Source organism: Malania oleifera, chromosome 4, assembly GCF_029873635.1.
Source record: "Malania oleifera isolate guangnan ecotype guangnan chromosome 4, ASM2987363v1, whole genome shotgun sequence".
In the NCBI taxonomy this organism is placed as follows: domain Eukaryota; kingdom Viridiplantae; phylum Streptophyta; class Magnoliopsida; order Santalales; family Ximeniaceae; genus Malania; species Malania oleifera.
The window spans coordinates 12145330-12163985 of record NC_080420.1 but is presented as its reverse complement, the minus strand read 5'-3'; the positions used below and the strand labels follow the sequence as shown (position 1 = coordinate 12163985).

General features: G+C 37.2%; 1 pseudogene; it reads right to left on the bottom strand.

Annotated features, from left to right (window-relative positions):
- Window positions 1-3427: 3427 nt before the first annotated feature.
- LOC131153266 (geranylgeranyl transferase type-2 subunit beta 1-like) lies at window positions 3428-18268 on the bottom strand (annotated as a pseudogene).
- Window positions 18269-18656: the final 388 nt, after the last annotated feature.

Below are 18656 nucleotides of genomic sequence, written 5' to 3'. Positions count from 1 at the left end.
AGTTTCACTTTGCCATTTACTGGTAGTTTCACTTTGCCATTTACTGGTCTTATCCTCTTGCATGCACAAATCATACCCTACAACTACTTGGAAAGCCCTAAACCCAATGCATTGAAAAAGCCTTAACAAAACTATGAAAAAGAAATGATTCCTTCTGACATTGCATCATTATTAATTCCTAGCAAACCTAGTTTGAGAGCCAATTTCCCTTCAAAACAATTGCAAGTTCCAATCTATTGTGTTTTATATTGTCTTTGAACCCCCAGTTTTAATTCAAGCAGGGATGTCTCTTTTTTAGCATATCCAACTCTTCGTGAAAAGAAATGAGTTTCATGAAGATAAACTACTAGATTAAGAGAGACAATCACTGTGCATAGGACTCGTGACCTACAATTCATGGTTTGTCACATTAGTGCCTAGACCAACACGAATATTTTGGGACACAACATAACATATCTCCAATTTGCAAGTCCAATTGATGTGGCATTCTGTCGTTTGTGTATCCCACATGAAGGGATAATCCCTTTTAAGTCTATTTTTATTATGGTGGCGCCACAAATATGTTCATTTTTAAAAAAAAAAAATTTAGGGATCATATGTGATCTTTTTTTCCTTTATTTATTTTTCTTGTTGCGGGAAAAGTCAAGGGAACTAAAATTGACAACCACAAAAAAATCTATCAATCAAATCATCAAACTTCATGAGGGTCGGGGGAAAACTGGAGGTTCAAATTTCAGATCTGTTCATCAAGTGACCTATACTAGCTAATAAATCTTCTTCCCCGCAACATTCTTTGTAAACATGGTAGATCCTAGTTTACACAGCGTTAGCTTCCATAATGTTCCAACAACCTTATTAGGCTCTTGATCGGGGCAGGTTAGCATGAAATTAACAGGTAGGAACATGTAAATCTGGGTGTTCAGGTTATGCTTTAATATAAATTCAACTCATTTGGAACTTATTTAATAAAAATAAAAATAATAAAATTTTAAAAATTGTTTCTTTTAATCCCCCGATCTAAAAATGCATTTTCCTGTAACAAATTTCACATTGCTTTCAGAGAAGGTTCCTTGGCATAAAGGGGATTAGAATTTAGGTTACTATGAAGTATGAAAAGATTTTGGGGCCTAAAATGTGGTAACCTTAAGCTGGAGTATACCGAGTGTTTGATAATTGGACAGCAGATAAATAAGATGATAGGTTGTGCCTGCTTGATCCTTGTATAGTTATAGCTTGTGTTTGCTTAATTCTTGTCCAATAGTCTTCCAGCTCAAGCTAATAGATCTTCCAAGTAGTGTTTGAAAGCATGGATGCGGCGACTTAAATTTAGATTCGTGAATTTGGAAGAAATTCAATACAATTTTTTGCTGCATGTTATCCAAATTCACACAAATTCAAATTAAAAAATTCTGAAATCCATGCTCCTAACAAAGATAAAGGTTCATTTGATCCAAGCCTAATGTAGTAGATTTGAGTTTTGGCATTTTGAAAGCTGCTTGGCCATTTTCAGCAATAACATTACACTTTCAAACCTTCTCAAGCCTCCACAAGGTATATATTTCACCCGAAAATCAAATTTTATTGGGAATTAAGCACAAAAATTTCCAAAATACACACAAAGATAAACATGAGGAAATACAATTTAGTAGTAAGAGTTGCAAGTTCAAGCATGGTACTTCATTGTTGCAAATACAATTTACTATCTCTATGGTGCAGCAAGTGTTCAAACCCTAATCTTCAAAATTTGATAGCATATAATTGGTTATAAGCTCTACACAAAATAGCTTAAGAGTGAAAAAAAAAAAAAAAAATTAAGGATTAAATAAGAAAACAGGATTAAATTAGAAAATATGCTAGTGTAAGTGAGAATGGAGAGGGCAGGGAAAATGATTCTCCCACAGCTAAAAAAATCCCCTTATATAGGTGTCTCACGACTAACCAATAAAAGTTTATAATAAGGTTTTAAGCCTGTAAAACTGCTACCAAGACTGCAAATAAATTTGAGCTTTAATAGTCAAGAAAGTAAATTCTTAATTTAAATCCAAAAAACTGTGCCAAAATTTGAACAGGATTTGACACTAGTTATTTGCAACAAGTCGATCTAAGTTTCAATTCTAAAAAAACTGGATGCTTTAAAACTTGAGTTTAAAATAATTTTTGAATTCAAAATTAGGACAATCATGATAGCGGAGTTCAAACCAGTACAATAACTGTCGCTGGAAAATGAAAAGGAATTTCAGAGGAAATAGTCCATTCCATGCCATATAGGATAGCCAAATCTCTCATAAAATATTAGAAAGAAAATATAAAGGAATTTTCATCATTGATTATGAGAAATATATATGTATGTATATACACTAAATCTTTAATTGATTCTAAACATCATTAATATTTTATTTTATTTTTTATAGTATTTAATGGAGAAAAAAATATAAGGAAAAATAAATTTTCTCCTTATTTTTATTTATTTTTTCTTTTTTTCACATAAAATGCTTGATCCAAATGGGAACCTAAAAAACGAATTATAATTATCATATCCGTGAACTCTTCTCCCAACTAATGTGAAACAAAGACACCCTTTCAATTTAGAATCGTTGCATGGATAATTGGAGAAACCCTGAAGTAAATGCTTTGAGCACAGAGCAGCCAAGCAAGAAGGGATTATGTCATTTGCCTCTGATACTAAAATGTAGTTAGAAGCCAAACGAAGCAACACGGGACTGGTCTTCACCTCTGATATTAAAATATGTACTTAAAATAGTGTCCATGAATGCTTAAACAAAGAATTCTAAAACCTAATTTCCATTAGGCTTGGCCACACCACTACCTTAATTAGAAGTCACCGTGCATGGAGGACCCCCTTGTAAGGCTATTTCCTCTTGTTTGTAACAAGTGTTTGGGGGTCTCGACCTAAGCATTTGTTGTTTGGGGTTTGCTGCTATAGCTGCTGCCGGCGCTGCCCACCAACTAAACTGAAAAACTGTGATCTCATAAAACCCTTGCCAATGAAAGGGGAATGTGGGGGTGTAGAGGGAGGGAAGGGATACAGATCGAAGAAAAAATCATGAAAAATCTTTATATACACTATCGGTGTAAGTTATTCAAGAAAATACAACACAGAGGATCCAACTGACTTGAGGGAAGATAGAATGCGGGAAAAATAAGGAAATTCATCAACGGTTTCAACTACTGCTTGCTCATATTACCATACCATATGTGAACCTATGGTGTTCGAATCAACACAAGACACTAGAATAATTGTCTGGCAACCACAGTAAATAGCAAGAAAACTTGACGCTAGACTGAGCTGTGACATCACATGTCAAAGAATATATATATATATATATCCTCCCAAGTCAGCTTAGATCAGGAGAGGTTGCTCCAGTCTGTTTGGTTTTTTCAGTTGTTCCAGCAACTATTCCCCAGTTCTGCCTTCTGGCATGGGTCTCATTATCATTCACTTTCACAAATGGCAAGGTACTGATCATTACCCCAATTGTAACGGCCAGTAGTCCAACCCATATAAAGAACAGGCCGGACGACCTAGCTTGGTTATGCAGGTTTGACCAATCCATTTATTTTCCTATGAAAATCCGATTCACTACATCAACAGGCATAGCATAAGCTGGATCTATTGCCTTCAGTCCTGGGTGTTCAAGAAGTGAGAGTCCTGCCCATCCATTATCATATAAATTATGAGTATATTAAACCTAAACAAAGACACATCCACACACCACACAAACACAAATATGGAATCAGGATCCCATGATACTAAAACTGATGACTAAAGGGTACTGATGCTCCAGCATAAACTTTGATCTTTGCTTGTTGTTCGAGTCACCAAATCAACAAGCAAGCAATCATTATGCTCAGAGGAAAACTCAATCACAATTTAGTTACTAATTACTATATATGCTTGGTTTGCATAATGGAGTTGAAAAAATGATGGAATTGAGAGGTGGGAACAGAATCATCTTCAAAATGCAATTATTGTGCTTGGTTTTTTTTTTTTTTCAAAGAAGGGCAGCACCTCCATTTATTTATTCATAAACCCTCACTTTTGACGGAAAAATATCATGATTACAAAACAAGCAATGAGAGATTATAATAGAAAAAAAAAACTTTAAAGACCTCCCAAAAAATAATACCAATATCCAGCCAAAACAAGACTACAAGTCCAAACAAAACAAAATAAGGACCTACATACCAATCAAACACCCCCACGCAACAAAACAAACAAAAGAAAAAATATCTCATATAAGTATAAACCAATACCAACAGGAAATCAGTTAAACATACCTCATATAAGTCGTACCCATATTCTCCAGTTTATACAAACCATTGATAACTCTAGGAAGTTGATTACTATTTGTAAGCAAAATATTCCTCCCCATAACACATTGTCGAGGCAAAGCATCTGTCACTTTGTTCCCTTCTCTATACCAATGATTTATCGAAAAGTCTACTCCCTCCAATAAATCAATAAGCTGCTCCAAAAAATCTCACAAATACCACAAGGAGCACTTATTGGATCTTATCCAATTTACTATACTATAATATTCGAATCACATTCAATATCAATACTAAAATAGCCCAAATGTTTGCAAATCTTTATTCCTTCCAACACATCTCTCAATTTAGTTTCATTATTTGAACAAGAATCAAAATATTTTGAAAAACCAAAAATAAAAGAGCCTGTATGGTTTCTAAGGATGCCACAACCACCCATCGGCCCTATGTTCCTCAAGCTGTAGTCATCCAAATTTAGTTTCAACTTCCCTTGTCTCGGTTTTAGCCATCTCACACATTACATAGTTTTAATTCTTTTATTCACAATTTACACTTCCAGATTCTGCAATATCCAAACATCAACATCTTTTAATTGAGTCATTCCTGTCATATTCTTACTCAAAACCTCCACCCAATACTTAATGGATAGTCACACATCTATACTACTCTCTAATTTTCTCTCCATTCTAGCCGCACATCTCCTTCTTCACAACCTCCAAACTACTAAATAAGGAATCAAATCCATCAATGATCCCAATTGAGAGTTTCTGGAAGCCCTATTAAATCACATTTGAACTCTTTCTTTCCCTTTATTAGTGAAGCAGAGCGTTGTATTCCTCATCCATGGCGGAACACCATGCGGGAAACTTGGAAGCAACGAAGAAGCTGAGGGTACCGTCGGGAGATGTGGCTTTAGTGAAGAGGCAGTGACGAGGAGGGTATGGGATTGTTCCGTCCATGAAGATACATGGCCGGGAGGAAGAGGTGTGGGAGCGAGTGATGATAGGGGATCTGGGAGGAAGTAGGTCGTGCTGGGTAAGGCGCGGTGGGTGGGGGGAGGGGGAATCAAGGATGGGAGATGTTTGAGAGAAAGGGAGGGACACGGGGGGAAGGGGAGTTGGTAGGAAAGGTGAGTGGGCTGGGTCAGGAGAGGGAAGGGGGGAGGGACCTGGGCCGAGAATTGAGGGAGGGAAGAAAGGTAGGTGGGCAGTCGGTGAGGTGGCAGGGGGAGGAGTGGCCTGGGCCGAGATATGGGCTAGGGGAAAAGAGGTTTCATTGAATAAGATATCTCCAGAAATATAAAGCCTATTTAAGGAGAGGTCCAGACATCTATAGCCTTTGTGGGATGGGCTGTAGCCTAAAAAAAGGCAGGGTTTGAAACGAAAATGCATTTCGTGATTGTTATAGGCCCGAAGGTTGGGCCAGCATTCACATCCAAAAACTTTTAGAAATTTGTAGTCTGGGTCTTTGTTATAGATGAGGGAGTAGGGGGATTTGTTGTTTAGGGTAGGTGAGGGAAGACGGTTTATTAGATAACGGCGGTGTCGAAAGCATCAGCCCAAAATTTGTATGGTAGTTTTGCATGTGCCAATAAGGTTACGCCTGTTTCAACAATGTGTCTGTGTTTGCGCTCCACACGGCCATTTTGTTGATGGATGTGTGGGCATGAGAACTGGTGTGTGATGCCAAGGGTGTGACATAGGGGAGTAAGGGATTTAAATTCACCACCCCAGTCAGTCTGAATAGAAATTAATTTGGAGCCAAATAATCTTTCAACAAAAGGAACAAAGGTGGAGAACACATGGACAACATCAGATTTATTTTTAATGGGAAAGAACCAACAAAAACGAGTGCATTGGTCTACAATGGATAGGTAGAATTTGAAGCCAGTCCTAGATAAACAAGGGGTGGGGCCCTAAACATCCGCACAGATGAGCTGAAGGGGTTTGGAGGCCTGCTGTTGATTGGAAGAGAAGGGATGTTGATGACTCTTGGCGAGAGGCCAGGCCAAGCAGAAGGAGGACGTGTTTGAGCGACTGGAGGGTAGGTGATGTTGATGAAGAATGTGAGCCACCAGACGAAGGGAGAGGTGACCAAGGCGGTGATGCCACTGAGCAGGGGAGGTCCGTTCGCCGACATGGGTGAAGGGAGAAGACGAGAGTGCTGACGAAGGTGGAAACACGTAGAGACCATCAATATTGGGACCGGTGAGGAGGATCTTCCCAGTCAGTTTGTCCTTCACAGAGAAAAAAGAAGAGTGAAATTCAAAATAACTGTGGTTATCAGAACAAAACTTACAAACAGAGACACGATTTTTTGTAATGGACGGAACATGAAGTAAGTTGTTTAAGGTGAAGGAGGAAGATGAAGTTAGGAAATTAGAGTCACCGATGTGTTGAATGGGGAGAGCATTGCCATCGCCTACGCGAACCTGATCACCGTCGGTATAGGGATGGGAGGACAGATTAAGATTGTCAAGGGAGTTTGTGATGTGGTGGGTTGCTGCAGAGTCAGGGTACCAAGAGGTGTTAGGGAGGGAAGGGGATGGTGTGACGGTGTTTGTGAAGTTGGTTGAGAGAGATGTAGGGGCTTCAAATTGGCAGGAATGGTTGAAGCGATAGCGACATTGAAGCGCAACATGGCCTGGTTTGCTGCAAACTTGACAGATTGGGCGAGTGGATGGGGAGAAGGTGAATGGTGGGGGAATTGGGTAATTGTTGCTGTTGCCTCCTCTGTTGGAGGAGAAGGGACGACCTCTGGTGTTGCCATTTCTCCCAGATCTGCCACCTCTTGAAAAGCTTCGACCACGATGGCCATGGCCACTGGATATTGTTACATTTACTGAAGGTTCATAAGGGAGCATGGATGTGGATGAGTGAGCAAGCCGGCTCTCATGAACAAGCAGAAGTTGAAAGAGTTCGTGAGAGGAGATTGGTGTAGATCTCATGGTGATTGAGGTGACAAACGATTCATGGGTTGAACCAAGTCCAGTGAGCAAATATGTAACAAAGTCTTGGTCAGGAAGGGATTGCCAGTGGAGGTAAGGATGTCAGCCAGTGCCTGCACTTTTGAGAAATAATCTGTGATGCAGAGCTCTCCTCGAGTCAGGTTAGCAAGTTGGAAACGCACTTGAAATTGTTGAGCTTGGGATTTTGAGGTGAAGAGAGAGACGAGGGAACTCCACAGTTTGTGTGCGGTGGTTGAAGACAGAACATGGCGCAAGACAGGTTCAGTGATCGAGGAGAATAGGATGCTGAGGACAGATTGATCGGTTCGTATCTAGGCTAAGTATTTGGGGTTGACAGTGAGTTGATCAGAAGAAGCTGTGGGGGAGCTTGGAGACTGCCATCGACATATTGATACAGATCTTGGCCACAGAGATAGGCACTGATCTGAACCCGCCAGAGAGGGAAATTGTCGGTAGTGAGTTTACTGGTGACAATATGGGAGAATGATGTAGTAGAGGGAGCAGCAGAGAGGTGGGTAGCAGAAGGAGAGGCAGCAGCTGTGGCGTCGACCATTTTGATGACTGCTATACGCTAGCTCTGATACCATGTCAGAGTAGGCATTGCTGTAAACTTGCTTTTCATTATTGTATTGTATTGTATTGATGTATACAATGTATTTATACAAGAAGAAGAATCAAATATGTTGTTACACAATTGAGGATAAAGACAAGAAATGAGAGAGGTTCCCCTACGGTTACAAGGGGGGAATATAAGTTTGTTACAGAGGGTTATGTGCAGTGCTGATAGGTTTGATGATGGCAGTTAGCTATGGGTGGTACTAGTGAGCCATAGTGGTAAGCAGTAGAGGTGGTGGCACTGGAGGAAGGAACATGTGATTGATGGGAAGGGAAAGGATTGGGAATTTAGGATTGTATCAAAATTCACAAAAAGCATGATTAGACTCCTAAAACATGGGTGTTTTCAAGATACAAACCTAAAAGCAGATTTGCAAAATGACTAATCAAACGTTTTGTTTTGTTTTATTTATTATTATTTTAATATTTCCTGAATGGTTTGTTTTCAAATAGAGAATACCCTACACAAAAACTCAACCAAACAGGGCCTTAACTTTCAACATGGCAACACGAGCCAGTCGATCAAATCTCTGGCAGCATTCAACTAATTCTTTGAGAACCACGGATTCTCATTCCCAGTCTTATCATTTTTGTCGAAAATGCCAAATTCAAGAGAACCTTGATAAAGGAAAATGCTTATGGTAGGAAGGCAGCCAAGGAGCACTACTCATCTGGTAGAATCACATGCAAAACAAGTAAAACTCACCAGCTAATAAAGTAACAGGGTGACCGTAAAGAAAAGCTCATTTGACATTGACATTCAGTGCAATTATCTTCCTAAAGAGAGCTTACAATTTGATAATCATGATCATCTGATCAATTCAATTATTTAATTAATTAATTTTACACAATGTCTCTCCTAGTTTAACCCATTGAATGCCAGATCCTAATAGCCCTAAATATTTCGTAGATGGCTAGATGCATTAATATGGAAATATTCACATCTTAATGGCAGCAATAATGATATAGTAAATAAGTGTCATTATACCAGCAACTCCAAAGTACGTATGGAAAACATCAACAGCATCATTTGGCCTGTCTGAGATTCCTCCATTTTCCTTGTCCTGCAAATTTGAAATTACAAGCACTGACATGAACAAAATTGTAGAACTAAAAATTTTAAGATAATGAAGCCACAGCTAATGCCCCAGCATCTTAGATCAAAAGTTACATTTGAGAACTGCAAAAATACGTCATTCAGTTGATTGGAAGTGACCTGGCAATCCAGAATGAATCTAACAAGCTTTTCCTTGTCTATCCAATGCACCCTGTCAATCATGATCAAGCTAGAGAGCACCCACCAAGAGTAGCAGACCTGTAGAATATAATATCAACATATATAAAATATAACTAAATCATTTCAAAAATAATTTTCTCAAACTTCATTAAGAAGAGCTAACTGTACAAGATCTCACATCTGTGGCTTCTCAGGGCGGCCATTCAAGATTTAACCTGCAAGAAGATCCTTATATATCTGTTGTGAAACTTGAGATTGTTCTACCTAACTTTACCACAGTTTACTATTGTACAGGTAAATAGAGAGTTAATAATTGTACAAAATTACATCAGGTAAATTCCCAGAGAAGTGGGGGGGTCACAACGGACTGCTTAAATCCCTCTTTCCCAGATAAAATTTTCCTTAAACATGTAATTCACATAATATATTACTACAATTATACCTGACAAAAGTTAACTACTGAATAGATAAAATGAAGAATACCATAATTTAACAAAGTTCGGCTAATTATGCCTACGTCCTCGGATACTATCAATCAATATTTCTCTATTGTAGAAATATTACAAAAATGAGAGAGAGAGAAGAGAAAATGTGCCTAAGAGATAATTAGGCAAATTTGGGGATGAGATTACAAATGGAGGTGATGGGTTTATATAGGTTAGGAAAGACCACTAATCACCTACCTTTAAAAAAATAGCCCACCATTGAAGACTTCAATGGAAATGGTAGGCTTCTAAAATGAGCCATAATTCAACAAATCTCCACCTTGGCGAAATTTCATCTCTTAACATCTCTCATAGATTCCATAATGTCTTCAAACACGCTTGTAGTGCAAATCTTTCAATTTTCAACAATGTTGATCAAGTTTAAGCAATGTTGAAACTTGATCACAGTCACCACTTTTGTCATCATATCAGCAGGATTCTCAGTGGTTCGAATCTTCTAGATTACTCCACCTTATTCCAGAATTTCTCGAACAAAGGATATTGAACGTCGATGTACTTTGTCCTTGAATGGTAGACTTGGTTCTTTGCTAGATCGATAGCACTTTGGCTATCATAATGCACCTTGATGTGCTTTTGTTCAATTCCCAAATCTTTCATCAATCCTTGAAGCCAAATTGCCTCCTTCACAGCCTCCATGACTGCCATATACTCTGCCTCTGTAGTGGACAAAATAACTGTTGACTGTAAAGTAGACCTCTAACTAACTGGTGCTTTTGCAAGAGTAAAAACATAGTCAGTAGTCGACCGACGCTTATCCAAATCACCAGCGTAGTCGGAATCACAGTATCCAACAATACTATGATCATCTTGCTTATCCTGCTCAAATATCAGTCCAACATCTACCGTATACAAAATGTATCATAGAATCCATTTCACAGCTTGTCAATATTCCTTTCTAGGATCATGCATATACCTGCTCACAACTCCAATGGCTTGAGAAATATCAGGCCTTGTACACACCATGGCATACATCAAGCTACCAACAGCACTTGAATACGGTACTTTTGACATGTATTCTCGTTCTGCTTCAGTTTTTGGAGACATAGATGCATTCAACTTGAAATGTGGAGCAAGAGGAGTACTAACAGGTTTTGACTTCTCATCCATACCAAAACGCTTCAGTACTTTCCTCAAATATTGTTTTTGAGTCAAACAAAGCCTCCCCAATTTCTTATCTCTACTTATCTCCATACCGAGAATATTCTTTGCTTCGCCTAGGTCCTTCATCTCAAACTCCCTATTCAACTGAGCCTTTAGTTTGTCAATTTCTATCTGACTTTTGGAGGCTATCAATATATCATCAACATAAAGAAGAAGATATATGAAAGATCTATCTTATAGCTTGCAAAAATACACACAGTGATCATATTTGCTTCTTCTGTACTTTTGCCCCATCATAAACTTGTCAAATCGTTTGTACCACTGCCTTGGGGATTGCTTTAATCCATACAACAATTTTTCAAGTTTGCACACCATATTTTCTTTTTCAGCAACTTTGAAACCTCCTGACTGAGTCATGTAGATTTCCTCTTCCAAGTCTCCATGTAAAAATGCAGTTTTTACATCTAATTGAACTAGTTCCATATCCAATTTTGCTACCAAAGCCAATAAGATTCTAATGGAGGAATGTTTTACTACTGGAGAAAATACCTCATTGTAATCAATTCCCTCCGTTTGTGCATGGCCTTTAGCCACCAACCTTGCTTTGTAGCGAACACTATTCTTGTCAGGAAATCCATCTTTCTTTGTATATACCCATTTACACCCAATTGCCTTCTTTCCCTTCGGAAGACTAACAAGCTTCCATGTTCGATTCTTATGAAGGGACTGCATTTCTTCATTTATGACTTCCCTCCACTTTTCTTCTTCCGAACTTTGGATTGCTTCATTGTAAGTAATAGGAGTATCATCGTTTGCAATTGGAGATGCGTAAGCCACCATGTCAACAAAGCAAGCAGGCTTTCTAATTTTTCTCTTTGGCTTACTCAATGCAATAGATTCATGTTGTTGTGGAGGTTCGTGGGTTGAAACCTCTTCTACAGGCGACTCTTCTTCTACCATAGGAGAGTCTTCATTTTCTATGTAAACAATTCTTCTATCAAACTCCACCTATTTTGGAGCACCATCTTTTTGCTCAACACTTTCTGTTGTCACCTTTCTTAAAAAGGTAGATTCATTAAAGGTAACATCCCTGCTGAATATTATTTTCTTTGTCTCTGGACACCAAAGACGATATCCCTTTACTCCAAAGGTGATTTCCATAAAGATTGCTTTCTTAGCCATCAGATCCAGCTTTGATTCCTTGACATGATAGTAGGCAGTGGAACCAAATACATGTAAGGAATCATAATCTATAGCAGGCTTTCCAAACAATTTCTCCAATGGTGTTTTACCACAAATAGCAGTAGATGGTAGGCGGTTGATGAGGTGGCAGGCATATGTTACGGCCTCAGCCCAAAATTCTCTACCCAACCCAGCATTGGACAACATACACCGAACCTTCTCCAACAGTGTTCGATTCATACGTTCTACCACTCCATTCTGTTGTGGTGTACTTCTCACTGTGAAGTGTCGAATAATACCTTTATCTTCGCAGACTTTAAGAAATGGATTACTTCTATATTTTCCACCATTATCTGTATGGAAGCACTTGATCCTTCTGCTTGTTTGAGTTTCCACCATATTTTTCCATCTGAGGAAGACTCCTAACACTTCATCCTTAGTTTTCATAGTATACACCCATACTCTTCGAGAAAAATCGTCAACAAAGGTCACAAAGTAGTGTTTTCCTCCCAGTGAAGTTGTCTTGGAAGGTCCCCACACATCAAAGTGAACATAATCCAAAATACCCTTGGTATTATGGATTGCAGTACCAAATTTCACTCTTGTTTGCTTCCCTTTGATGCAATGTTCACAGAAATTTAGCTTGCAGGTCTTTGCTCCCTTTAATAATCCTTGATTTGTAAGAAGTCTCAAGGATTTTTTACCTGCATGCCCCAAGAGTATATGCCATAACCTAGTTGCTTCTATTTCTTTATCATCAGAAGAAACTGTTGCTGCCGTTCCAATAACTGTATGGCCTTAATAGTGATACAAGTTATTGTTCTTCCGAATTCCCTTGATTACCATGAGTGCACCAGAGATGATCTTCATGACTCCGTTTTCTGCTGTTACTTTGAATCCCTTTGATTCTAGGGTTCCCACAGAAATAAGATTTTTCATCAAACTTGGTACATATCTAACGTCCGTCAATATTTTGATTGATCCATCTTGATTCCTCAAGCGGATTGAACCAATCCCATGTGTGGTAAGAGGGACATCATTTGCTGTGTAGACGACTCCACCTTCTAGTTCTTTAAAATCAAAGAACCAATCCCGATTGGGACACATATGATCGCTACACCCAGAATCTAGTAGCCATATACTCGAAGAACTAGTTGATGGTGTAGCAGCAAGAGAAAGATCTGAGCTTCCCATCTTCGTACTCAGCCACATTTGCGATGGCCTTTCCTTTATCAGGTTTGCCTTTATTCTTTAGCTTCAGACAGTCTTTCTTCCAGTGCCCCTTTTCCCAAAAAAAGACACATTCATCTTTGTTTGGTTTAGACCTTGACTTGGATCTCTCTTTCTTTCTACTATTCTGGCTTTGTGAACGGCCTCGAACTACTAGAGCCTCATTGGCTCCACTTGTGCTTTCAAGCTTGTCCTTCTTCCTCAATTCATAGCTGTACAAAGCAGCACAAACTTCGCCAAGAGGCACTTTATCCTTTCCATGGAGCAGAGTAGTTTCAAGAAACTCAAATTCCTTAGGAAGGGATCCCAACAACATCAAAGCCAAGTCTTCATCTTTAAAAGTCTCATCCAGATTAACTAGATCAGTAACCAACCTATTAAAGTTGGTGATATATCATTCATAGTGATACCCGAGACATAAGTGAAGCAAAATAGTCTCTTCTTCATATGGAGTTTGTTCTGAGAGCTTTTCTTCAAAAACTTTTCCTCCAGTGCCTTCCACAACTTGTTTGCAGAAGTTTCCCTACAAAATGCATGCTTCTGCTCTCTTGAAAGACACGATCGAATTGTACCACATGCTAACCGATTAATAGTCCCCCATTCTTTCTTCTCAATATCTTCTGGTTTCTCTTCTTCAATGGCAATGTCTAGACCTTGCTAAAAGAGAGCGTCTAGAACCTCACTTTACCACATACCAAAATGACCGGTGCCGTCAAAAATCTCCACTGCAAATCTGGCATTTGTCATAGTAGTTCTTGCCAAAATAGACGAGTTTGATGTGGATGCTTTTGCATTATCTGTCATCTCTGCCATAAATGCTATTTAATAGCTGCCGATGCGGAATGCCAATAGCCCAAGGAAAACTTTTCTAATGTGGAAGATCAGACTAAACTGCAACCACAGAGCATACTAAGAATAACCTTGACTCTGATACCAATTGTTGTGAAACTTGAGATTGTTCCACCTAACTTTACCACAGTTTACTATTGTACAGGTAAATAGAGAGTGAATAATTGTGCAAAATTATATCAAGTAAATTTCCAGGGAAGTGGGGGGTCACAACGGACCGCTTAAATCCCTCTTTCCTAGACAAAATTTTCTTTAGACATGTAATTCACACAATATATTACTACAACTATACCCGACAAAAGTTAACTACTGAATATATAAAATGAAGAATATCATAACTTAACGAGGTTCGGCTAATTGTGCCTACGTCCTCGAACACTATCAATCAATATTTTTCTATTGTAAAAATATTACAAAGATGAAAGAGAGAAGAGAGAATGTGCCTAAGAGAGAAGTAGGCAAATTTGGGGATGATATTACAAATAGAGGTGATGGGTTTATATAGGTTAGGAAATACCACTATTACAACCACTAATCACCTACCTTTGAAAAAAATAGCCCACCATTAAAAACTTCAATGAAAATGGTAGACTTCTAGAATGAGTCATAATTCAACAATATCATGTGAAGGGACCTGCTATAGCAAGAGCACCCACAACAAAAAACTGCATGCAGGCATAGCAGGCAAGTCAACCCATTGGGCCAAATTACAGAGAAAAAGTTGCAATGAGGTTGACATAAAGAAAAAAAGTTGTTTCATATCTATTAACCACGTCCAACATCCTTCGGTCCTGGCTAAAACATTTTAAGCCTTCAACTTTTTATGTTTTCAAGACAATCATAAGGAAACTAATATTAATTTCTGCAAGTCTTTACAACTCAGATGCAATTATGAGATTGACTGGAAGCTTTTTCCTTCTAATTTATACCATTGCAATCAAAATCTTTCATTAAAAAGAAGCTACTAACCAAAACTACAACTATAAGGTTTAAAATGTTCATAACATACTCTGACCAGCATGAGATTCTCCACCAGGTGTGCATCCAAATCCACCGTCCATATTCTTGCAGCTAAGGACATATCTCACGGCATTCTCCACGTTAATCTTATCCAAGCAATTTAATAGTGAAAGACAACATATTGCAGCATATGAGAACCTACAAACAAATATATTGGTAAGAAAATATTAACACACACTGCAATTGAAATATAGAAAAGAATGCACAGCATAAAGATGAAACAGACCGGGTTTCTCACCCCACATGTCACCTGAAAAGGAACCATCTTCATTCTGCAACCTAGCAATATCTAAGTCCCTCGTTAAAAGGAATGCATAAGATATGGGTACTCATAATTCTTTGATCAATGATTTATGAGAATTCAATGATAGAAACTTGGTGGCCAGAATGGTAGATAATAAATTCATAATAATATGCAAGGGTTTAGGAGTGGAGGACACAAACTAATATTAGCACGAGAAGATAAAATCCACAGGAAAATTTTATTCCATAGGCTGTAATTGATGGTAGAAACATACAACTTCAAATATCACGATCAAAAGGAATATTTTTATGAATCTCAAAATGAGGCAAGCTCTATTTCATAGGATACAATTTGATACTGTCTCAATGTTGAGAACATCTAGTTTGTCAAGAAGAGCCAAAATTTGAACAGCGCTGAGAGTATATAGTATGTGTGGATCATGCCCTATATTACCACCAAAGCCACCTGCATAAAAAAGAAAAAATACCAATCCATATTAATTTTTCTATGTTCATAAACATCCCCATTGATATTGTTTCATCTATGAAAGATTGACATCAATAACTGCTGCAAGGACAATCTAAGGGGTTGTTTGGTACCGTTGCTGTTTTTTGTTTCTATTTCCGTTTCTATGCAGTGAAAAAACAGATTATAAAAATGTATTTGTTTCTGTTGCTAATTTTCTATTTCTATTGCTGGTTATTAGTTGTTTGCTAAAAAACTGAAAACAACATTTTATGGTTTTCAGTCGTTTTGGCAACCTGTTGCCAGAAATGTTAATATCAAGAAATAATTTTTTTGAATTAAATTATTCATTTTATACACTTTAAAATCAAAATATATATATATAAATAAAATTTTAAAAATAATAATAATAAAGCCAATTACAAAAGACTTTTATGATTTTTCAATTGTCATGTCCAATAAAATTTTTATTGTAAAGCAAATTTTGAAAGTAGGACAATTAAGTAAAATTTATTATAATAAATTTTATTTTTAATATAGTAATTTTTTAATGTGTATTACTTGTAATTTTATTATTTTAATCATATTTTTATAAATATTTTGATTTAACAATGAAAAAGTGTATTTTTTTTAAATTAATTATTTAATTTGTATTAATTTTATAAATGTTAACCAAACAGGTTAGTGGTTTCTAGTTTTTAGTTTCTGTTTCTGGTTTTTGGTTTTCATTTCTCTAATTTTTGACAATGACAGCTGCTAAACTTCACATTCAGTTTTTTATTCAGCTTGAACAAACCAACATACAAAGAACATGCAGGCATTAACACCTTTAGTCTCTATTTGTTTTGTCTTAAATTAACAGGTTGGGAAAACCATAAGCATGTTTGACACTAACTCTAATGTAGGTATTCATGTTATACAGCTAAAAATGACATGATATTGGAAATTCATTTATAAAATTACATAATGCAATTTTTCATAACTTTTTTAGAGGGCCCAGATGGAACCATAAAATTATATCTCAATTGTTAGACTGTAACTTTACCTTATCTCATGCATATTGGTCAAATTTAGATCTCAATTTATCATAAGTTGCACCAGTCAAAGCAATCAGAGTGTGAGCTTTTTTTAAGACTCTAAATTTTCTGTAGGATTTAAAGTTTGACCCACATCACTGGACCCTTGATTGGAGTTTAACTTTGATAGGCAGGATCCATGATACAATCATCTACATCAAAGGTAGAGATCCCTTTTGTGGTCACTACAGTGGTGTTGCATCATGTGATTTCAAGCCTCCTCATATATAGAGTATATCATGAGAGTGATAATGCAAGCTTCACATGAGCTTAGAGACATTTGCACTATCAAGATATAGGTTAAGTAAAAATTACCGAGATGAAAATGTTTAGATGAATGAGTGGTATAACATTGAAAGATAAATTAAAGAATGAAAATATTTGCGATAAATTAGGTGTAACTCTTATAAAAGATAAGATTAGGGAGGAACGACTCGAATAGTATGGACACTTGCAACGTAAGTCACATAATGTACTAGTGAAGAAAAGTGAGTTAGTTACTATGAGGGACATTAGAAGAGGTAGGGATACATTTAAAATAACTTGGGAGGAGATAGTAAGTAAAAATTTAATATCTCTGAATCTGTAAAAAAAAAAAATGGTCCATGATCGCATAAATTAGTGGAAAATGATTCATATAACTGACCCCACCTAATGAGACTTAAGGTTTGGTTTTGTTGTTGTTGTTGTATCCAAATCATAGTTTTAAAACCCAAACCAACGACCAAACCAGTAAAGCCATTGGGTTGGTCAAGCTGGTTATATTATTGGGTCAAACGGACTCTCAATGTACCTACACATACACACACAAATGCAGAAAACAATTTAAAAAAAAACCATACGAACTTTTTAATACTATTCTTCCATTATTTTAAACTATTCTTAGATAACAAAAAATTCCATTAAAGACTAAAATGGTGCAAAAATGGAGGATAAGACACCCTCGACAAATCAAACGATTCCAATAACGCTGCCTTCCAAACCTTTTGAATATCAGCCAGCAGTAACACCGCAAAAATCCCAAAAGAGTGTGTGCCCATAGAGAAGAAAGAAAATTAGGGCGGGTTTAGTTGTAGGAAGCAGTTCTCATTGTCCATTTTAGTTTTTTAAAAAATAATAGAAGTTAGATTGTTACAACATTTGTATGAAATAAATGAACAATAAACATTACAAGTTAATAAACAATAATTTGAATCACAAACCTGATTCATGTTGGCACTCCATGACCCATGAAACAACTTCATCTGGATCGATGGTTCGTAGCTTCCCAAGAAGATCCAGAGTAGTCAATCCCCAGTATCCTCCATTCATCCTCAAATGCTCCATGGCAACTGATTCAAAGCTAACCTTGTTCTGACACAAATTTACTCATTAAAAGAGGGTATGTAAGGCATCGTGAATCAGCAACTTAAATTCAAAAAAGTAACAAACCTTTTCAACTGAGAGAATGTATCATGCATGTTTATCAACTTCCAGCTCCCCCATTCTAAAAGACTTCCAAACAGAAATTTCATGCAGCAACACACAACCACAGATACAATAGAGGTCATCAAAAATTTGCTATAATTACTACTGGAAATGATCAATTTCAGTAGGTAACTTCCATTACTCATACCAAAACCAGTTAGACAGTTGAACCACAATTTATATCAAAACCAGTTAGACTGTTAAACCACAATTTATGCCCGTTTGCAAAGAGGAAGAGGAAGAAGAAGAAGAAGAAGAATAAGAAGTGTATAAACTTCAACTTGCAATATATTATGCACCTGAACTTTACAAACTGTTTCACTGTCATCCAATGTACAACAATCATGAATTGGTAACTAACAAAATGCTTGCTAGCATCCAGTCAGCCCTTGCATCCACCAACACC